Source organism: Pan paniscus, chromosome 8 (genome assembly GCF_029289425.2).
Source record: "Pan paniscus chromosome 8, NHGRI_mPanPan1-v2.0_pri, whole genome shotgun sequence".
NCBI lineage: Eukaryota > Metazoa > Chordata > Mammalia > Primates > Hominidae > Pan > Pan paniscus.
Genome location: NC_073257.2, coordinates 51,434,288 through 51,447,097, shown reverse-complemented (window position 1 = coordinate 51,447,097; position 12,810 = coordinate 51,434,288). Strand labels below are relative to the sequence as shown.

Here is a 12,810-nt window from a genome sequence, read left to right as displayed (position 1 = left end):
TTTGGGAGGCCAAGGCGAGCAGATCACCTGAGCCCAGGAGTTCAAGACTAACCTAGGCAACATGGTGAAACCCCATCTCTACTAAAAACACAAAAATTAGCTGGGCATGGTGCGCACCTGATAGCTACTCGAAGGCTGAAGTGTGACGGATTACGTTTATTGATTTGTGTATATTGAACCAGGCTTGCATCCCAGGGATGAAGCTGACTTGATAGTGGTGGATAAGCTTTTTGATGTGCTGCTGGATTCGGTTTGCCAGTATTTTATTGAGGATTTTTGCATTGATATTGATATTGGTCATCAGGGATATTGGTCTAAAATTCTCTTTTTTTGTTGTGTCTCTGCCAGGCTTTGGTATCAGGATGATGCTGGCCTCATAAAATGTGTTAGGGAGGATTCCCTCTTTTTCAATTCATTGGAATAGTTTCAGAAGGAATGGTACCAGCTCCTCTTTGTACCTCTGGTAGAATTCGGCTGTGAATCCATCTGGTCCTGGACTTTTTTTGGTTGGTAGACTAATTAATTATTGCCTCAATTTCAGAGCCTGTTATTGGTCTACTCAGGGATTCAACTTCTTCCTGGTTTAGTCTTGGGATGGTGTATTTGTCCAGGAATTTATCCATTTCTTCTAGATTTTCTAGTTTATATGTGTAGAGGGGTTTGTAGTATTCTCTGATGGTAGTTTGTATTTCCATGGGATCAGTGGTGAAATCCCCTTTATTATTTTTTATTGCATCTATTTGATTCTTCTCTCTTTTCTTTTTTATTAGTCTTGCTAGTGGTCTATCAATTTTGTTGATCTCCTCAAAAAACCAGCTCCTGGGTTCATTGATTTTTTGAAGGGTTTTTTGTGTCTCTATCTCCTTCAATTCTGCTTTGATCTTAGTTATTTCTTGCCTTCTGCTAGATTTTGAATTTGTGTGCTCTTGCTTCTCTAGTTCTTTTAATTGTGATGTTAGGGTGTCAATTTTAGATCTTTCCTGTTTTCTCTTGTGGTTATTTACTGCTATAAATTTCCCTATACACACTGCTTTAAATGTGTCCCAGAGATTCTGGTACATTGTGTCTTTGTTCTCATTGGTTTCAAAGAACATCTTTATTTCTGCCTTCATTTCGTTATTTGCCCAATAGTCATTCAGGAGCAGGTTGTTCAGTTTCCATGTATTTGTGTGGTTTTGAGTGAGTTTCTTAATCCTGAGTTCCAATTTGATGGCACTGTGGTCTGGGAGACAGTTTGTTGTGATTTCTGTTCTTTTACATTTGCTGAGGAGTGCTTTACTTCTAACTATGTGGTCAATTTTGGAATAAGTGAGATGTTGTGCCAAGAAGAATGTACATTCTGTTGATTTGGGGTGGAGGCTTCTGTAGATGTCTATTAGGTCTGCTTGTTGCAGAGCTGAGTTCAAGTCCTGGAAATCCTTGTTAAACTTCTATCTCATTGATCTGTCTAATATTGACAGTGGGGTGTTAAAGTCTCTCACTATTACTGTGTAGATGTCTAAGTCTCTTTATAGGTCTCTAAGGACTTGCTTTAAGAATCTGGGTGCTCCTGTATTGCGTGCATGTATAGTTAGGATAGTTAGATCTTCTTGTTGCATTGATCCCTTTACCATTATATAAAGGCCATCTTTGTCTCTTTGATCTTTGTTGGTTTAAAGTCTGTTTTATCAGAGACTAAGATTGCAACCCCTGCTATTTTTTGCTTTCCATTTGCTTGGTAGATCTTCTTCCATCCATTTATTTTTGAGCCTATGTGTGTCTCTGCACGTTAGATGGGTCTCCTGAATACAGCACACTGATGAGTCTTGACTCTTTATCCAGTTTGCCAGTCTGTGTATTTTAATTGGGGCATTTAGCCCACTTACATTTAAGGTTAATAGTGTTATGTGTGAATTTGATCCTGTCATTATGATGTTAGCTGGTTACTTTGCTCATTAGTTGATGCAGTTTCTTCCTAGGATTGATGGTCTTTACAATTTGGCATGTTTTTGTGTGGCTGCTACTGGTTATTCCTTCCCATGTTTAGTGCTTCCTTCAGGAGCTCTTGTAAGGCAGGCCTGGTGGTGACAAAATCTCTCAGCATTTGCTTGTCTATAAAGGAGTTTATTTCTCCTTCCGTTATGAAGCTTAGTTTGGCTGGATATGAAATTCTGAGTTGAAAATTCTTTTCTTTAAGAATGTTGAATATTGGCCCCCACTCTTTTCTGGTTTGTAAGGTTTCTGCCAAGAGATCTGCTGTTAGTCTGATGTGCTTCCCTTTGTGTCTAACCCGACCTTTCTCTCTGGCTGCCCTTAACGTTTTTCCTTTCATTTCAATCTTGGTGAGTCTGACAATTATGTGTCTTGGTGTTGCTCTTCTCGAGGAGTATCTTTGTGGTGTTTTCTGACCCTAACATCACAATTAAAAGAACTAGAAAACCAAGAGAAAACACATTCAAAAGCTAGCAGAAGGCTAGAAATAACTAAGATCAGAGCAGAACAGAAGGAAACAGAGACACAAAAAACCCTTCAAAAAATTAATGAATCCAGGAGCTGGTTTTTTGAAAAGATCAACAAAATTGATAAATCGCTAGCAAGACTAATAAAGAAGAAAAGAGAGAAGAATCAAATAGACACAATAAAAAATGATAAAGGGGATATCACCACTGATGCCACAGAAATACAATCTACCATCAGAGAATACTACAAACACCTCTATGCAAATAAACTAGAAAATCTAGAAGAAATGGATAAATTCCTCGACACATACACCCTCCCAAGACTAAACCAGGAAGAAGTTGAATCTCTGAATAGACCAATATCAGGCTCTGAAATTGTGGCAATAATCAATAGCTTATCAACCAAAAGCAGTCCAGGACCAGATGGATTCACAGCCGAATTCTACCTGAGGTACAAGGAGGAACTGGTACCATTCCTTCTGAAACTATTCCAGTCAACAGAAAAACAGGGAATCCTCCCTAACTCATCTTATGAGGCCAGCATCATTCTGATACCAAAGCCAGGCAGAGACACAACCAAAAAAGAGAATTTTAGACCAATATCCTTGATGAATATTGATGCAAAAATCCTCAATAAAATACTGGCAAACCAAATCCAGCAGCACATCAAAAAGCTTATCCACCATGATCAAGTAGGCTTCATCCCTAGGATGCAAGGCTTGTTCAACATATGCAAATCAATAAATGTAATCCAGCATATAAACAGAACCAAAGACAAAAACCACATGATTATCTCAATAGATGCAGAAAAGGCCTTTGACAAAATTCAGCAACCCTTCATGCTAAAAACTCTCAATAAATTAGGTATTGATGGGACATATCTGAAAATAGTAAGAGCTATCTATGACAAACCCACAGCCAATATCATACTGAATGGGCAAAAACTGGAAGCATTCCCTTTGAAAACTGGCACAACACAGGGATGCCCTCTCTCACCACTCCTATTCAACATAGTGTTGGAAGTTCTGGCCAGGGCAATTAGGTAGGAGAAGGAAATAAAGGGTATTCGATTAGGAAAAGAGGAAGTCAAATTATCCCTGTTTGCAGATGACATGATTGTATATCTAGAAAACCCCATTGTCTCAGCCCAAAATCTCCTTAAGCTGGTAAGCAACTTCAGCAAAGTCTCAGGATACAAAATCAATGTACAAAAATCACAAGCATTCTTGTACACCAATAACAGACCAACAGAGAGGCAAATCATGGGTGAACCCCCATTCACAATTGCTTCAAAGAGAATAAAATACCTAGGAATCCAACTTACAAGGGATGTGAAGGACCTCTTCAAGGAGAACTACAAACCACTGCTCAATGAAATAAAAGGGGATACAAACAAATGGAAGAACATTCCATGCTCATAGGTTGGAAGAATCAATATTGGAAAAAAACTACTTTAAAGTTCATATGGAACCAAAAAAGAGTCCACATCACCAAGTCAATCCTAAGCCAAAAGAACAAAGCTGGCGGGATCAGGCTACCTGACTTCAAACTAAACTACAAGGCTACAGTAACCAAAACAGCATGGTACTGGTACCAAAACAGAGATATAGATCAATGGAACAGAACAGAGCCCTCAGAAATAATGCCGCATATTTACAACTATCTGATCTTTGACAAATCTGAGAAAAACAAGCAATGGGGAAAGGATTCCCTATTTAATAAATGGTGCTGGGAAAACTGGCTAGCCATATGTAGAAAGCTGAAACTGGATCCCTTCCTTACACCTTATACAAAAATTAATTCAAGATGGATTAAAGACTTACATGTTAGACCTAAAATCATAAAAACCCTAGAAGAAAACCTAGGCAATACCATTCAGGACATAGGCATGGGCAAGGATTTCATGTCTAAACCATTCTCCCCATCACTTTCAAGTACACCAATCAAACTTAGATTTGGTCTTTTCACATAGTCCCATATTTCTTGGAGGCTTTGTTCATTTCTTTTTACTCTTTTTCTCTAAACTTCACTTCTCACTTCATTTCATTCATTTGATCTTCCATCACTGATACTCTTTCTTCCACTTGATTCAATCGGCTACAGAAGCTTGTGAATGCATCATGTAGTTGTCGTGCCATGGTTTTCAGCTCCGTCAGGTCATTTAAGGTCTTCTCTATGCTGTTTATTCTTGTTAGCCATTCATCTAATCTTTGTTCAAGGTTTTTAGCTTCCTTGCAATGGGTTTGAACATCCTCCTTTAGCTCAGAGAAGTTTGTTATTACTGACCTTCTAAAGCGTACTTCTGTCAACTCATCAAAGTCATTCTCCATCCAGCTTTGTTCCATTGCTGGCAAGGAGCTTCAATCCTTTGGAGGAGAAGCGGCGCTCTGGTTTTTTGAATTTTCAGCTTCTCTGCTCTGGTTTGCCCCCATCTTTGTGGTTTTATCTACCTTTGGTCTTTAATGATGGTGACCTACAGATGTGGTTTTGGTGTGGATGTCCTTTTTGTTGATGCTGTTCCTTTCCATTTGCTAGTTTTCCTTCTAACAATCAGGACCCTCAGCTGCAGGTCTGTTGGAGTTTGCTGGAGGTCCACTCCAGACCCTGTTTGCCTGAGTGTCACCAGTGGAGGCTGCAGAACAGCAAGTATTGCTGCCTGATCCTTCTTCTGGAAGCTTCATCTCAGAGGGACACCTGGCTGTATGAGGTGTCAGTAAATCCCTACTGGCAGCTCTATCCATTCTCAGAGTTCAAACTTCATGCTGGAGAACCACTACTCTCTTCAGAGTTGTCAGACAGGGATGTTTAAGTCTGCAGAAGTTTCTGCTGCCTTTTATTCAGCTATACCCTGCCCCCAGAGGTGGAGTCTACAGAGGCTGCCAGGCCTCGTTGAGCTGCAGCGAGCTCCACCCAGTTCAGGCTTCCCAGCTGCTTTGTTTACCTACTCAAGCCTCAGCAATGGTGGATGCCCCTCCCCCAGCCCAGGCTGCCACCTTGCAGTTCGATCTCAGACTGCTGCACTAGCAGTAAGCAAGGCTGTATGGGCATGGGACCCACTGAGCCATGCATGGGATATAATCTCCTGGTGTGCCATTTGCTATGACCATTGGAAAAGCACAGTATTAGGCTGGGAGTGTCCGGATTTTCCAGGTACCATCTGTCACGGCTTCCCTTGGCTAGGAAAGGGAAATCCCCCGACCACTTGTGCTGCTTCCCAGATGAGGCGACGCCCTGCCCTGCTTCAGCTCACCCTCTGTGGGCTGCACCCACTGTCCGACCCGTCTCAGTGCAATGAACCAGGTACCTCAATTGGAAATACAGAAATCACCTGTCTTCTACGTCAATTATGCTGAGAGCTGCAGACAGGAGCTGTTCCTATTCGGCCATCTTGGAATGATCCTCTCTTTTCATTTATTTAAGAAATATTTGAAAAGTAAAGATTTCATCATTTTGGTGAAGTCCAATTTATCTGTTTTTCTTTTATGGAACATGTTTTTGATATTATATCTAAGAAAACTTTTCTTAGCCCAAGGTCATAAATATTTTCTCCTATATTTTTTTTCCTAGAAGTTTTACAGTTTTAGCTCACAAAATTAGGTCTATGATCCATTTTAGTTAATTTTCGTATATGACCTAAGGATCTAGGTTTAGTTTTTGTAAATGAATAACGAGTTCTTATAGAATCATTTGTTGAAAGAACATCTTTTTCCTATTGAATTGTCTTAGCGTCTTTGATGAAAATTAATTGACTATTTATGTGGTTGGATTCTGAACTCCACTTAGTTCCATTGATCTATCTATCTCTCTTAATGTGGATTCTACACTGTCTTGACTACTGTTGCTTTACACTGAATTTTAAAATAAGGCAGTATTAAGTACTTTAACTTCATTCTTACTTAGCAAGATTGTTTTGGCTATTCTAGGTATTTTTGTATTTCTGTATAATTTTAGAATCAGCTTGTCAGTTTTTCCAATAATCTTTCTAGACTTTTGGCAGGAATTGCTGTTAATTTGTAGATCAATTGACATCTAACAATATTGAGTCATATAATCCATTAACATGATATATCTCTCCATTTATTTAGACATTTATCTCAGTGATGTTTTTTAGTTTTCAGTGCAAAGGTTTCACACTTATTTTGTTAAATTTATTCCTAATTATTATTGCTATAGTTTGAGTGTCTCTACCAAAACTCATGTTGGAACGCTTAAGAGGTGGGGCCTAATGGGAAGTGTTTGGGTCTTGGGAGCACTTCCACTGTGGGAAGCTTGGTACTATTCTTACACTGGTGAGTGAGTTCTCACTCTTGTGAGATTAGTTCTCTCAGGAATGGATTAGTTACCATGAGAATGAGTTGCTATACGGTGAGGTCACGCTTCATGCTTGGCTTCCTGGTACATGCCTACTCCCCTTGACCTTCTTCTACCATGTTGTGACACAACACTAAAGCTTTCACCAGAACCCAAGCAGATGCCAGTGTCATTCTTTCCAGCCTGCAGAACTGCAAGCCAAATATACCTCTTTATAAATTACTCAGTCTCCGGTATTCTGTTATAGCAACACAAAACGGGCTAAGACAGAAAATTGGTACTGAGAGTGGGATGTTGCTATTTAGATTCTCAAAAATGCAGAAGCATCATTGGAACTGGGTAATGGGCAGAAGTTGGAAAAGTTTGAAGGAGCAGACTAGAAAAAGACTGTATTGCCATAAACAGAGCATTAAGGATAATTTCAGTGAGGGCTCAAAAGAAAACAAAAAGATGAGAGAAAGTTTAGAATTTCTTAGAGACTGGTTAAGTAGTCATTACCACAATGCTGATAAAAATATGGACAGCAAAGGCCATTCTAATGAGATCTCAGATAGAAATGAGGAACAAGGTATTAGGAACTGGAGACCAAGTCATCCTTGTTAGACCATAGCAAAAATTTGGCTGTGTTGTTTCTAAGGCTTTGTGCCCTAAGGTTTTGTGGAAGGCCAAACTTAAGAGTGATGAACTAGGGTACCTGGCAGAAGAAATTTCTAAGCAAAATATAGAGCAGCTATGTAGTTACTCCTTTCTACATTCAGTGAAATGCAAAATGACAAGGGAAGCAAACACAAAAATTTGAAAATTAATAGCCTGGCCATGTGGAAGAGAATGAAAGAGCATTTTCAGGTGAGGAATCCAAGGGTGCAGCAGAACAACCAATACTAAAGAGATTAGCACTGAGAGAAGAAAGCCAGTTGACAATTATTGAGACAATTTTTTTAAAGGCCCTGAAGACATTTCAGAAATTTTTGAGGTTGCCTCTCCAAAGGGCTAGGAGGACAGAATGGTTTTAAGAGACTGAACCCATGCATCACTGCCCTGTGCTGTTTTGAGATCCTGCTCCCCAAATTCTGGCACAGCCCTCAGCAACCACCATAGCCATGGCACAATCATACTCAGGTGTGGCTTAGGCTGCCATTCCACAGGATACAAACCATAAACCTTGGTGGCACGCAGTCATGGATCAAGCAGCCTCAGATACAGCTCATGACAGCACTCTGGAGGGTGCAAGCGGTAAGCCTTGATGGCTTTTACAACCATGTGGTACTAGTTTTGCAGATGTGCAGAATACAAGAGAAGTGGAGGCATGGTGGCTGCCACCTAGATTTTAAGGAATGTACTGAAAAGACTGGAAGCTCAGGTGGAGACTTGTTGTAGGGCCAGAGCCACTGCAGTGTACCTCCCTCAGGGCAATGCTGAGCAGAAATGTGGGGTTGGAGCTGCCACAAAGAGTCTGTACCAGGGCAATGCCTAGTGAATCCATGAAGTGGACCACCACTGGGACTCCAGAACTATAGAGCCATTGCCACCATGAAACCTCAGCCTGGAAAGGCCACAGGTATCCAACTCCAACCAGTGAGAGTAGCAATGTGGCTATGCCCAACAAAGCAATGGAGGTGGGGCTGCCCAAGGCTTTAGTGATAAAAACTCCCCACTGTGCCCAGGAGGTAGCACATGGAGTGGAGAATTATTCTGGAGCTTTAAGATTTAGTGTCTGCCCTGCTGAGTTTTGAACTTGCTTGAGGCCTGTCACCTCTTTCTTCTTTTGGCCTATTTCTCCCTTTTGGAATGGAACTGTCTGCCATATGACTATTCCACCATTGTATCTTGGAAGTAAATAACTTGTTTTTTTTTTATTATTTTACAGGCTCATAGCTAGAAGGAACTTGCCTTGAGTCTTATATGAGACTTTGGACTTTGACCTTTGAATTGTTACTGGAATACATTAAGACTTTGGGGACCATTGAGATTGAATAATTACATTTTGTAGTGTAAGAGGGACATGAGTTTGGGGTTCCAAGGGTGGAATGCCATAGTTTCCGTGTTTCTGTCAAAAATCATGTTGGAACCTTTAAGAGGTAGAGCCTAATGGGAGATGCTTGGGTCATGGGGGCTCTGCCATTTTGAGCAGCTAGGTGCAGTCCTCATATAGTGAGTGAGTTCTTGCTCTCATGAAACTGGATTGGTTACTGTGGGAATAGATTAGTTGCCCTGAGAATGGATTGTTATAAAGCAACCCATTGTACAAGGTTGTACCTTGTGTTTGGCCTCTTGGCACATTCCAACTTCCTCTTTGGTCTTCTGCCATGTTGTGATGCACTGCTAAAGCCCTCACCAGAAGCTAAGCAGATACTGGTGCCATGCTTCTTGAACTTCCCAGTCTGGAGAAACATGAGCTAAATAAACCTCTTTATACAGTCTCTGGTGTTCTATTATAACAACATAAAACAAACTAAGACATTTATTTTTGATGCTATTGTGATTGGAATTGTTTTCTTCATTTCATCTTTGTATTGTTTGTTGCTACTATATATATAACTGATTTTTGTATATTGATCACATACTCTACAAACTTACTAAGCCCCTCTCTTAGTTCTAGTAAGTCTGGGATGGGGTGTGGTATGTGGGTGTGTGTGTGTGGGTGTGTTCCTTAGGATTTTCTGCATACAAGGCTAACAATAAAAAGAGTTGTCTTTTGTCCATACCTTTTTTCCTTGACTATTGCACAAACTAAGACCTGTGGTGCATTGTTAAATAGAAGTGGTAAACACAGATATCTTTGCATGTTTCCTAATCTAGAGGGAAGCACATTCTTACCATTAAGTATGTTGGCTATAGGCTTCTGGTAGATGCCTTGATCATTTGAAGAAGTTCCCTTCTATTCATAAGTTGATGAGATTTTTTTTAATATATGAGTGTTGAATTCTGTCAAATGCTTTTCTGCATCTATTGAGGTGATCATATGGTTTTGTCCTTTATTCTGTTAATATAGTTTATTACATTGATTTTTGGATGTTAAGTCAACCTCACATTCCTGAGATAAACTTCATTTGATTATGGTATAAAATCCTTTTCATATGTTGCTCAATTACACTTGCTAATATTTGGTTAAGAATTTTTATGTCTAGGTTCACAAGGGATATTGGTATATAGCTGTGTTTTCTTGTAATGTCTTTGTCTTGTTTTGATATCAGGGTAATATTGATATCAAATGAAATAAAGTTAGTTGTGAAGTTTCCTTCATCCTCTATTTGCTGAATAAAGCTTTTGTAACATTGGTATTATTTCCTCCCTTAATAGTTTGATAGAATTCACCAGTGAAGTATATTTTTTCTCTATAGGAAGATTTGAAATTACTGATGCAATTTCTTTACTTGATATTGGTATTTGTTTTTTTTCTTTTTCCTTGAGTCAGTTTTGGTAATTTGTGTCTTTCTAGGAATTGTTCTGTTTTATCTAAGTTGTCAAATTTTTTGTCTTAAAGTTATTATGCTATTTTCTTAACATCATTTTAAGGGTAGTGTCTGTGGTGATATTTCTCATTGATTCTTGATTTTGGGAATTAGTGTCTTCTTTCTTTTTTCTTGGTCAATTTAACTAAATATTATTTATCTTCTTGACTTTCTGAAATAAGCAATTTTGGGTTTCTTTGGTTGTTTTTAATGTTATCCTGTTCTGTATTTACCGTTTTCCACTGTGACATTTTTATTTCGTACATCCTACTTAATTTCGGCTTGGTTTACTCATCTTTTTCTAGAGTCTTAAGATGGAAGTTTTAATTATCAATTTTAGATTATTTTTTCTTTCTGTTTTTAAAGCTATATATTTTCCTCTTTACACTGTTTTAATTGCATCCTGTAAATATTGCTATGTTATTGGTTTTTTGTATTTTAAGTTTATAACGTTTTATTTATAAAAATAGGCTGGGGGAAAAGGATTTATACCACTGCATTCTTTCCTGGGGGAGAACTATTTTGGGCCATTTTTGTAATTTTTTTTCCTCTTAACAATTTTCAGAGTCACATTTGAATTCCTTCAGAATGGTATTTGTCAACAAAAAAGTTCAAGTGAAAAGGAGGAGGGAAACTGGGGAAGCATGAAGAAAGGGAGTGAGAGAAGGAGGAGTGGGCATACAACAGTCAACACATAAAGACATGGCTTACTGAAATGACTCTGCCCTGTGCCTCCTGCACTAGTTGATGCAAGCATGCTGCTCAGACATCAACACCAAATGTCATTTAGAAATGGTAGTCTTCTCTGGGTTCTGAAGGACACCTGTTCCCCAACATGACACTATTAAATGTTGCTTTCAAGGCAGACACTAAGACATTACTCCAAAGAGAAGGCTCCGGTGGCAGATGCTGGGGCCATATTCTTTATAGTCCTTCTTGGTGTGACAGGCCTGAAATAACTCCAGAGTTGAGGCTAGCATTAAGCTTCCAAACCATAAGGCATAGTGCTGCATGTGATGGATTACCACCCGAACCTCTGTAAGCTTAGGTTTGATTCTCCTGCCACTGAGCTCCTTACGGAGTTTTAATCTGGCATGTACCACTCTTCAAATCTCTCTGTAGTTGAGATTCAAATCCCTGAATATGGTCAAACCCCTTGAAAGAACAACATTCTTATACAGTGGACAATGCACATCAATGGAACAGTTTTGTATTCATCAACAACATTCAAGATGGATTCCATAAAGTCTGGGTTGGCAAACTCTGGGTAAAAAAATATTTCAGGTTGCAGCAACCTTTTGTAACCAACGTCTATTATGAACTTCTCCTGGTTGATCACATTGATACCTGTGTACTGTTTGATCCACTTCCAGGGATCCACATCATACTTAGCAAATTCCTTGACTATATCAGGGCAAATGTAACAGTATTTCTCCTTAATGGCTTTTATGGTCTCCAGTGACTGCTCAAGAGGGATTCCTACCTCCCTCTCCCTTAGTAGTTGTTGAATGAAATACACAGTATCACCTACAATCAGGATGTGATTGATGCAGCTCCCAATTACATAACCTTCTACAACTGGGAGAACAAGGGTGACTCCATCTCCTTTGTCAATGACTATACTCATTAACATATATTCACCCACTTGTTGAGATGTCCAAGATACTTCCAAGGCTAGTACCTCCTGAACTGCAATGTAGAATCCTGGTACATTAAATAATTCAAACATAATTTCTGCAAAAATGTTCTGTATTTTCTAGTGTATTCAGTGGAAGTTCTGTCATTAAAAAATAATGGTCCTCAGATTCTGCTCAAAGATATTTAAAAACCACTTGCTCCATGAATCTTTCCATAATATCCCAGTCTTCAGTGATTCCATGTCATATTGACCACTTTGTAGCATACATAGATTTATCAATGGCTTCATCCTGTATGAAAAAGTCAAGCTCATCAACTCCCCTCAACATTCTCCCTTGGGCTTTGTCAACTACCTTTGCTGACTCTGTGACAGAAATGCATGAAAGAATAGTAAACTATGGCTCAGTGTTGCCTGCATAGCCAAGCTCGGAATATCTACTGAGGTGATCACAGGGCTGAGACCCAGAGCAGTGGGTGCAGCTCAATCTCCAAGTGTGGGCAGGATGTCAGGGGCTGAGAGCAAGGCAATGGAGGAGCCAGGGTGGGCACTGAGTGGCTCTTACCTGATGCCACAGTCTGCCACACAGGAAGGCAGGAAGCCCGCCATGCTTGGAATACACAACACTTAGCCCCACTGGCCACCCTGGAGCACCCTGCCACCATCCACTTGGCAACCCACTCACCCCATACACCCTGTCTCCTGTGTGTTTCCACTTTTATTCATTTTAAGATATATTGTAGATGAGTGCAGCAAACCACATGGCACGTGTATACCTATGTAACAAACCTGCACGTTCTGCACATGTATCCCAGAACTTAAAGTACAATAAATTTTAAAAAAGGAATATTTTAAAGGATCAACCTACTATTTGACAGTCATGGAAATAGTGAATGGGAATTAAAGGGAAAAAATAAGTAAGCAAAGGAAGGGAGGAGGAAAGGGGAAAAGAAAGGAAAGAAAAGGAAAAGGG

At 39.5% G+C, this 12,810-nt stretch overlaps 1 pseudogene; it reads right to left on the bottom strand.

Moving 5' to 3' along the window:
- Window positions 1-9,343: 9,343 nt before the first annotated feature.
- On the bottom strand, window positions 9,344-12,446 carry LOC117978035 (actin-related protein 3B-like; annotated as a pseudogene).
- Window positions 12,447-12,810: the final 364 nt, after the last annotated feature.